Here is an 11,330-nt window from a genome sequence, read left to right on the forward strand (position 1 = left end):
ATGCAAAGTGCTTATGCAGGAAACAGGAAGGTAAACACCAAACCCAAATATTGAGCTACAAGCTCTTGTGAGATGATAAATGCTCCAGCAGATGGAAAAAGCAGCAGACTGAACAGAAACAAAAGGAACTGTTGTTTTTGTTTTGCAATTCTGTAAAGCCCCTAAGCTTTAGCTTAGCCCCTCCAAAGCATTAGTTTTGCTAAAAATAGGAGACAAACCAGGACTGCAAATTTGTAAATCTGACTGTAAAGCAGCATCTGAAAATCAGATACTGAATTTGATCCAAAAATATATTTCAATTAAGATATATTCTCAAGGAGTATAAGGGGATCCAGACCAAATTAATTTTATCTCTCTTGTGAGTCAGGACTGTGTTAACATTGCCTAAAATAACAGTGAATCTGAATTACATTGCTCTGAACAACTTCCATATAATATTAGTCCTGGCATGCATGATGTTACAGGTCCAGCTGACGCTATCTTTAGTCTACCTTCAGTCTAAACCCATAAAGAAAAAGATACATTTATATGTGGGTTTGCTTTTTTTTTTTGCTTTATCATTAGCTGCATTTGAAGTTTATATGCCACAGCAGATTTTTGTACATATCTATTATTATATTTATCGAGACATTTCACAGCATCCTTGGAACTTTGTTGGCTATTTCCACTAGTAAGAAAGCTAATTACATCAGTCATTGATTATAAGAGTATTTCTGTCTTTTCTGGTTTACAGAGGTCTTTGCATGTCCCCGTTGCCCTGAGCATATAATCATATGCAGCATAATCAAATAAATCTGCAAACCCTGGACAAAGATATACCTGTTCAGAGCTGTTAATATCCTTTGTAATTCAGAATTCTTACCCATGCCTTTAAATCCAGCACTGTGCAGATTAATGTGCAGATTAGTTATATTTATTACTACAGGCCAGTTGACCCTAATGTATCCAGCACCTCCTCACACATATGTGCTCAGCTCCTTTCTTCCCTCTGTTCACACAGTAATATATTACAGAATAAAAATGCATATTATTTTAGTGTATACTGGATTTGGCTACTTAGTTCTCACAGAAGTGAAAAATTAGAAAATGCTTCAAAAATTAATTTAAAAAAATTAATTTTGGACAATCCTTCTTTAAAGGCTTCTAGACTATTTTTCTACATCACTACAAAATCCTTCCAGAGTACAAGAAACTAATGTGAAATGAGTGTTCCACTGAAGGCACAATCACAATTACTAAAAATAAGGCATGAAAGAGAGCATCAGAAACATCAACGGTGTATGATTGAAGTAAAATAGAAAGGTATCTTCCCGTTACATCATGGCAAAAAATGTCAGACAGAAAATCTCAATTTTTCCACATTGGTTGAGCTAAACAGAAAAGAAAGCCCTAGAACTGTAGTAATACTTATATTGTTAAACAATACCAAGGACTTAAGGTGCTGAAAAGGGCTTAGTAAACATACATCAATGTCTAGAAACACTTCAACCTCATGAAAATTAGTAGGAGCAAAGAATTTAATTAAAACAATCATTATATAGCTGTGGCAGTAATTCCTAATTTTTTTTCAGGTAAAGAAAAGTAGTTCAGTGAACTAAACAGACTATATTTCAGAGGCAAGTTCTGTATGAATGAGCCACTATGGCAGAAATGTCAATAGCCACTGCCTTTAGACACAGGTTGAAAAGTCCAAAATGCAAGACAACATGAAGTACAGAATTCTATTAAACAAATGCTCAAGAAGGAGGTTTTAGATCTGACTTAAGTCAAATCTTTCCCAGCTGTATACACTGAGGGAGAATGAAGTTGGACCTTCCGTGAAATGAGCACACAATATAAGGAATTTGAATCAGGCTGACTGTGTTTGCAAGATTACTAAGAATTTTCAATGTGCTGTATGCAGTGAATCAGCAAAACAATGCAAACCCAGAAAACCCAGGAAAACGCATATGATACTGGTAGGAGGTAATTATAAAATAAATAAAGTTGAATCTATGGAAACTGCATAGCTAAAAGCTATTATCTAACTAATGGTTTTCCATGAGAAGGGCATCATCAAATGAGTATACAATTTTTTAGCCAGTATTTAACGTGACTCCATACAAAGAAAAGAAAAACAAAAAGAGCATAACCTTAAAAAAAAATCCTGATTGAACATTTCTGTCTTCCTGCAGTCAAGGACACGGTGGCTCAGAAGCATTCATCTACCAGCGTCGCTTTGGCATTTCTCCCAGAACTTTCAGGGTCTACTTGGCAGAAAATATGTAGCTGAATAATTTTAGTGTACTGTTCATCCCATGCATCATAGTCATCTTCATGGAAGCTCTGCTTAAGCTGCAGGGGTGTAACCAGGAGCAACCTCTGTATTTCAACTTCCTCAGTGATAGGAAGAAATCACTGACTGCCTCTGGTCCATTGTTTTACACAGCAGCCTAAGCTAAGTGTTAGATAGCCTCAATCATGCATGTGTGGGAGCAAACGATTCACATATGTCAGAGCAGTGGCAGCAATCACCTGGCATTGGTAATCAATTCTAGAAAGGGTTATGGTCAATACAAACACTACCAAAAATGTAGTGACTTATCAGCACTATCAGTATGGAAAAGTCCATCATACCCAAATGAATTTACTGATCTTAGAGCAGCCCACAACCAGTACTCATGACCAGCATCAGGCCTTCCTCCCGCATACCTCAAAGTTTAGAAAATTATGTCTCAGCAGCTTCTACTTCTCTGAATGTTAATTTCCTCATCTTTCCATGTAGCTTGCTTAGAGGTTAAGTGATTTAACCTGTTCAATTTAGAAAGTCCTCTTTCTCAAAATTAAACATAGCTATAGCACAGGAAGTCCTTGTGTGACTCCTGGGGCATGTGTCAGACAATCATATTGTGGCCAGTACCTGCAGCACATCCAGACTAACTCCAGAACTAGCCTACAAGAAAGTGAAGTGGCTGCTTTCCCAGAAGATGTTCATGTGATAACTGCAGTAGGTTTAAACTGAGCTTATTACCATTGTGCCCTCTCTTGTGATTAAATACCACAATTTTAAAAAATAAGATAACGGTCACAAAAAGAAAATACCAAATTTTGGAAGAGAGGAAGCTGAGCAAAAAAAACCCCAAAAACAAAAACCAAAAACAACAACAAAAAACCCCAAACAAACAAAAAAAAACCTAAACGGGGCAAAGAAGAACCTAAAGGAAATGTTCTCAGAAAGTCAAAGGCTTCCATGCTTAAACAATAACTTCAAAGCCGAAAAAAATCCCTTGCAGACTTTATCAGTAGGTAAATAAAATGTTGGTCCTCCTCTTTTTGCATAGAAGTTTGGAAGGTCTAATCAACACAATTTTTAAATTATTTAATATACAAAAATTCTATGAAAGACTGATTGATCATTGCATGTATTGGGTGTAATCCACAAGCCACAGGGCAGTTATGGTTTATTGATTGACAAGATTTATTTCCACATTTCACTATTCTGACTGTTAAAGAGGGTTTGCATGTTTTTATTGCTTTCCACACCTTTCCACCCCCTCACTGCTAATTTAGGAGCTGTTAGTCTCAGTTCATAGTAATTGTGAGAAAATAAAATTCCATCTGTTCCTGTCAGGAAAAGGAAAGATAGGGAAGGGAATGAGAGAATCAACAGAAAATTCCACTTGCTAGACATGCTTTGCTGCTAGCTATTACTTTTCTAAGGGATGCCTTACACAAAGTACCTAGAACTGAGCATATAAACTGTATTTTAATTTTATGTATGTCCTTAAGTTAAGCACTTCCATGAATATTGTGAGAAGCACTGTTCTGTGTCTGTTCAGCTAAATCCATAAATATGACTCCCATGTGCAAATAATGCCATACAGAACTATTTAACTAATACGCAGCCTAGAGCTCATTTTTTCCCTCGCTGGGTTTTCAGTTCCAGAAATATTTCTGATAGGAACGTGTAGAAACTCATGCCAGAGTTGTAGAGCATAATAGCAAAATTCAGGTTTCTGTCTTTGCAATCTGTCTTTCCAATAGCTTTGGAATGGCTTAAAGGTGAACAAATAATGAGGAAGAGAGACAGAGAGATGAGGAGGGAGACACATATGCTCAGACAGAAGCAAAGATAGATTTAGGATGAAAAGCCATTAAGATTTAAATGATCTGCAAAGAGTAAAGCCTCGAAGTTCAATTTCACTCGATATCAAATAGGAGATTTAAGAGTGATATGTTAGGAGAGGCTCCTTTCATGAAAATGCAAATAGCAGCAGGCTGTTTTAATTATAGACTGTAAGTGTTGCATGATGGAAGACCAGAAAAAAAATGCAGAAGGGAGCAGAACCATAAACCCTTCCCACTAGTATTTTCAGGTGTTTTTAAAACAACACTAATCTCAATCAAACTACATTTTGCAACTAAATTATGCTCTTTTTTTTTTTTTAGTTCATTGATAGTTTGGCACATGCATACAGTGGTGGGATTTCTTCTGCTTGGAGGTAATCCCTTCAAGGACGATCTTGGAAGTAAAAGGACAAGATGTTGTCTGCTTCTGAGGGATGGAACTGCAGGCATGAATCCCATCTTCCTCCTCATTCAAAGACCTGCATTCACTGCTGCCAATGGCAAGAAGATCAGATTCCATAATCCAGTTCCCTGGAAGAAAGAGATGGAAGTATCTGGATGAGGCAGCTACAGACCACAAAGCTTTGCCAGCAAATGAGGCAGATCTCCCCTACAAGCAGCTGTAAATAATGCAATCCATTAGTCTTCTGCAATTCATTAGTTCATTTCCAGTATAAAACAGTGCTTGCTGGCAAGAGGAGGGCATAAAGAAAGCACATATTCAAATATGCTCTACTAAAGGTAATAAAAATACAAGCAGTTCAGCTTAGTAGCAGAAGCAACAATTCTATTGTCCTTTCCCACCCGCTGTGGCAGCAGCCAGCTCTTTCTGAATAATATTTATGCTTGCCAGCCCCCTAAATTCTAATCTCTCCGCTCCGTCAGTGAGAAAAAAACCCAACCCTTTACTTCCATTCTCAAATGGGAACTAACACTAAACCATAATCTTTCAGGAATTAAGTATTTGCATACAAAACAGGTCACAGAATACATTAGTTAAGTATGTGTTTAAAGTCTGGGAACATAGAGGCAATGGGGGCTTCATAAAAAACAGATTAAAAAGCTGTGAAATTGACAAAGGGAAAAATATTAAACCTCTCAGTGTTCAATAATATATTAAATCCCTGATGTTTGTGTTATGTTTTAGAGAGGTGAACACTGTTTTCCCAAGACTTTTTTTGCTTTCCTTCAGTAGATGTCACTGCAGTACAGGATAACTAGTTCCAGCACAGTATTGGAGGAAAGGATTTAGTTTCACCAGGGAGTGGTCTACAATGGAGAACTGCAGCCTTGTGTTTTCAGATTTTCAACAGCGAGTGTCAGGCTGCACATCCAGATTCTTTTTCTTATACATTTTTTTCCTGGTTGGGGACCAAACACAAGAAACTATTCACTGTCGTGGTTGGATGCTGTTAGAATAATAGCAGGGAAGCTTATCTGGGACAATCATCATTCTGAACCAAAACCAGCTACTGTGTGATTCACTCATTTTGCCTCTGAGGATTCAAATCACTACCTTTTTTCTGATGCAGCTTCCAACCAAGTCGTTAATCCCACACATTCATTATTCTGATCAAGACTTGAACTATTTGTCTGCATTCTTTGCTATAGCATGAAAGCAAAATCTCTACCATACCAGTTCTTAATTTTTCTTATTTAATGTATTTGACTTTTAAGATACTTACATAGTAAAACAAGATGTTGGTTTTAACCAGGGTCAAAGGGTTTTACTCAAAACAAGATATCTTCAGACATTAGCTGACAATGAAAATATATGAAAGCAATAGGCTTACTAAGTTGAGAGAATCCATTTGAAAATATTTCTGGAAAATCCTGTATGCCAAACGCAGAAAGACTGAAGCTAAAAATGGAAAATAACATAATGTATGTGAGAAGCGACATCAGAAACCGAGGAGGGTTTTGCAAGACTAAAAACATACTTGCAGCAAGCTCATGTACAGTTAAAGAAATGTGGTTGCTAACAGAGTCACCAGAATTTAGTCAGAGCATATAAACTCCTCCTCTCTTAGTCATTCCTAGAAAACAAATCAGAACCACAGTCTGCTGCAGCTCCCCAGGCCTAACAACCAAATCCCTTCACAAAAACAGGAAGGAGAAAGCTTCTCTTGGAAACAGGCTCTTTTGTGGGCATTATGACTGAAATACTAATGCTGGTGGAAGCACCGTGGTGAGCACACGGGACACGAAACCAGCACACCTTTCCCCAGGTGAGATAGGTGAGAGCAGAACACGCTCTCCCAAAGAGCCCCAGCTGCTGAGCTGTTACAAGGACTGAGCAGTGCATTCAAGCAAGATGGATCCCGTCCCAAAGCTTTGCATGTAAAAACACACACTTTGAATTTCACAGGAGCCAAAGCTGCCTGCCAGGAACGTTAGGAGGAGCTCACTCAGCCAGTGGGTGTTCTGTGCTCACGTGGGGAAGCTCCCTTTTGATCTCTGGGCATGGTCTTAAGGACTGTTCTCTGCAGAAATCCAAACTCCAGGTGACAGAAGCACAGCAAGGCCCACATCCAGGGGGGGGAAAAAAAGTATCCACTTCCAAACAAAGCAGAAGCAGCTGCAGAAACAGGAAAGTCCCTATGACAAAAACCAACACTATTATCAAGCAGCAGAGCCCTCCAGTGCAGACTGCTGAAATAAACTCGGTCTCAGCCATTTAGGTTGCGTTCAGGCTGAAGTCCGTATCAGGCATTGGTACAGGCATCAGCCAAACAGACCTGCCAAATGTGGTGAAACAGAAAGATCTAAACTTCTTTAGGAATGGCACTATTAACATCTCTTCCTTCTCTCAGCTAAATGAATCACCTGATATTTTATTAAATATAGTTTCTATCAGCCTTTCCACCACCACCTAATGAACACACTGAAGATGACAGAGTAGGAATCCAAAGTTCATTTCCCACTGCTCTCTCCAGAGAAAAGCCCACACATCTGAGTAACTATTTACAGATGATGTCTGGAAAGAAAAAAGAAAAATATTTTGAGGGACTCTACTTTAAAGCTACTTTCTACTAAGATGGCTAAACAGAATTTAGGATCATTATTTTTACCATCCAAGTTTGAAAATCTTCCTTTCTTACTGTTTCTACCTGTCGTGTTTCACAGCTTCAAATTTCACACCTACACCCTTCTTTCCTCCCACTCTCTTTGTCTCTGTAAAAAACCCTGTCATCCATTACTTTTTCATGTGTCGTTCCTTTCACCCTCACCAAGTCCCGGATCCTTTTTTTTGTCTTCCCTCTCTTTCAGAAGTTTCTCTTTTCCATTCATTTCTATCCCCCCAGATACATTTCATGGCAGTCACACTGGATTTTTGGTCTTTCCCTGTCCATACTCCTCCTGGGCTACAACCCTTTTACTCTTTCTTCATTGCTAGCAGCATTGAATATGACCCTTCTCACTAACACCTATCATTTTATTTCTGTCTTTTCTCCATCTTCAGCCTTATCCTCTGATTTCACCTCAAGGCACTGTTTTATTTTCACTGTACCCCATGTAAGTCTACCAATTCACCTGAGCCCTTGGCTGAAGAGTCCCATGTCTCCCTTCTGTGTTCATTCCTCCTTCAGTTCAGCCTATACCAAGGCTTACAGCCTTGCACTGATTTTCATCAGCCATATTCTTGAATCTCTGGCATTGTGTTCCTCTCTTTTAAACAATGATCGTACCTTGCACCCTCATACCCATACCCTCACACCCTCATACCCTCATACCTACCTCATAGGTCATCTTCTCTCTCAAGCCTTGTCAGTCAATCTTTCCACAATTTTCAGATGATCAGTAATTCTTGGTATTTGTCTCTCTTTCCCCCACATTTCTTGTCTCCTTTCTCTTTTTATCCCAAGGATTGTTGTTAATTTTCTACCTCCTTCACTTCACCCCTTTTCCCACTGCAAGCTTTTTATATCCATCTGTATTTCTTCCTGTTTCCTAGTTAAGTAATTCTCCATTCTCTAGCTGGGGAACATTTGTGATCTCAAGTAGGATTCTTAGATACCCTGAATCATCCTCCCTTTTACCCTGCTCCTGCATCTCCTTCACTCTCCACATTGGGATATCACCAATGTCTTCTACATGAAGACACTTCCTTCACTTCCCTTTCTGTAACTCTTTTCCTTCTTCCATGTCATATCTAAAGAATTTATCTTTTCCAACTCCTCCGTTTGCCTCAGTTCTTCCATCCTGAGCAAACTGTTGTTCACTCCTCCTTCAGTTCTCATGCTCCCACCAAAACCATTCTTTTCCTGAACTGCTCTGCTCCTCATTCCCATCTCCAAGCTCATTACATTTATCTCTTCTCCAGTTTCATTACAGAACCTCTGTAAATTAGGCTTCTCCCCTTAGATACAACATAATCTGCTTTTACTTTTGACTGTTACTGGTTTTGAACTGAACTAAAGTTGAAAACTAATAATCCATCACTGAAACCTTGTCCTCCTTAAGTTTCCATGATTTTTCTTTTTTTTTTCTCTCTGTGCATCTGTCTATTACGACTTCATGTAATTTGGCATTCTTTCAAGACCCACCTCCAGAATTTATGACAATGTGACCCTATGATGATGATGATTTAGTTATTATTTTGAATATTCATTTCTTCACTGCAGATCTGACTGTTTTTATTCAAAAGAAAGCCTCAGAAAATTTGGCTCAGATTTGTTCTCCAGGGACATGACCCCAAGACTGATGTGTTTAAAACAGCACTTTCAGTTGCATCTCCTTTGCAGTCACCATGACAAATCATATCTAGCCTGCCACTTATCTGCACTTTCCACCTCCATCTTTTTTTTCATAGCCAAATTCTGCTGAAATCCTAACAAGACTTTTTTCTAACATTTCTAGTAGAAGGCTTTTTGCATTTATATGCATACTTAAAACTCATCCAAATTTTCATTATGCCACACATTTATTGCAGCAACATCTGTTTTCTTACCCTTGCCACAAACTACCTTAATAATTCATCATCACTATGGGAGATGGCAAGTTCTAAATCCTCCTCTCCTACAACCCTCTCTTCGTTCCCTCCATCTTTGCAGCACTAGGGTACACTGTCTTCATTTTCAAGTCCATTTACAGTTTGTTCCCACTGTATCATCTCCCAAGCTCTCACATCCACCCAACCCAGGATGGTAGGTGTTATCTTCTTGTTAAAAATTCGGGAATGCACATCCATGTTCTCTCCTGTGAGCTCCTATGTGTTCTTGCTGAGTTCCTCATAAACATCAGAAAAACCATTTCAGTATTTTCCTTAAAAATCTCTGAGGTTCACCTCTGCCATGATGCTACAAATTAGGATACACCTAGCCAACTGTCTGTCCTGTGTGTAAACTACTTCATCCTTTCCTGATGGTCTCTCACTATTAACTCTTGAATTATAAGGGGGGTGAGGGGAAGCAAGGATGGTTCTATTATTTTGTGTTTGTATGAAACCTGATCCATCTAAATAAGAATTCTGTCTAAGAGTAAGACTCTTTTTAAGAACAATTGAGATGACAATACATGTTACAATAAATAAAAATTGTAACATCTCAACTGCATTGATACTATTGTCCAACACTCTCTTTCTCTGATATATTTAAATTCAGATTTTAGAATATAACCTTTTGTATGTCAGGCTACAAAAACACATACACATATTTCCCCTTACTTAAAATACATTTAAAGAAAGTTATATTTTTTATTTATTTGGAGATTACGTTTAGGGGTACATCAATCTAGGTGCAGTACTTCATATATTACATGACGTTTTTGGATTGTGCATACAGACACTAAATGTAGAAGTATCGACTCTCCATGAGGCTTGGCTTAGTAAGACAATAGAAGGAAGGGTGATTCTTCTTTTATATAGAAACATTGTCTCTTAAAAATTAGGTCAAAAGAGCCCCCAAATGAGGGACACTGCTGGTATGGCTGAAAGCAATAGCAACTACATAGGTTAAATGCAATAAAGAGAGAAAGGAGTGAGAAGGAGAAGTCAGACAGTGAAGGAAAGTATAATATTTAAATATAGTGAAAGGGACATGCTTTGAGAAACTGTTTATGCAAAGCTACAAATGTTCTGAAAATGGGACTGGTTTTAAGAAAATAATCACTACAAAAATATGTGAGCTATCCTACCAAATCTGACATCATTTCTAGGGACACCAGGGTTTCATGGGGGAAAAATAGGTGGAAAACAAAGTGGTGTGTAAGTCTGTAATGATGTATGTCAGGAACATTTTTCTGAGATGAAGGTGAGGACTGCAGCATTGAAGGGTCTAGACAGCCAGGGATTGCCCTCAAGAGCTTTACATACAGACTACTGCAGTAGAAAGCCACTGTGCAATCATGTTATCTTATCCCTGTCTTGTTCCAACCAAATGCTGATATAAAACTATTATTATTCTCAAGGATGAACTATGTCATGGGCAAAACTACTCATGTGCACACTGAACGTGCTTTTTACACACAGTAAGAGATATTAGGATGAATGAAAACCATTAACCACAACTCATTATTGGTCATTACTATTGAAATAAAGATGTACAGGTCTTGAAATGTCAGATTGTCTAAATTACTGTAGTCTGGTAAAAATATTTTTTACCTTTACTCTGTCTACTACTTTCTTGTCATAGAGAAAAAATAAAAATACACTGATTTTAGATTTACAAAAGAACAGCAAGTGGTTTTACTTTGCTAAAAGTCAATTTACCTCATTGGAAAATACAATGCAAATGATCGCTTGCACACATAGGTCATGTTCTTCAGGTATTAACATTATCATAAGTACAATAAATTAAAGTAAAAAGTGGATTGAGTTCAGAATATCTAAAATTAAATGCCAACAACTTGGTTATTCATCTTTGCTTCTGCAAGTCAAAACAGTCACATTCTGATCTTGCAGGTTATAATTAGGCTGAGTCCTGCCTCTGTAAAAGCAGAATGTGTATCTTGCGATCTACCCACGTATGTTTAGGAAGCCAGCAGAAAGGGCAGTGCTAATGCATAGGGGGAGAATACAGCAGGTGGTTAAGCAGCACAGAAAGCCTATTTTTAAACTAAGAGGCAGAGGGTAGGTAAGCTCTAGATCATTGGTACTTTTCATAGCCTAAACACGTCTTGTTAAAGAAGACAGTTAGGCTATTTCTTAAAGACCAAGTACTATTTCTTCTCGTACTTCCCTGCCCTTGGAAGGACTTCATCTGGCTTAGAAGTGCTGGGCAGAG

General features: G+C 38.1%; 1 long non-coding RNA gene across 1 annotated transcript; it reads right to left on the reverse strand.

Moving 5' to 3' along the window:
- Positions 1 to 897: 897 nt before the first annotated feature.
- Positions 898 to 8,683, reverse strand: LOC148224937 (uncharacterized). Its single transcript, XR_015801769.1, has 2 exons — positions 5,793 to 8,683; positions 898 to 4,638 (listed from the first exon to the last, which is right to left on the reverse strand). It is a non-coding gene; the product is annotated as an uncharacterized LOC148224937 (long non-coding RNA).
- Between the last annotated feature and the right edge of the window lie 2,647 nt (positions 8,684 to 11,330).

This window comes from Sturnus vulgaris, chromosome 2 (assembly GCF_052056855.1).
Source record: "Sturnus vulgaris isolate bStuVul1 chromosome 2, bStuVul1.hap1, whole genome shotgun sequence".
In the NCBI taxonomy this organism is placed as follows: Eukaryota; Metazoa; Chordata; class Aves; order Passeriformes; family Sturnidae; genus Sturnus; species Sturnus vulgaris.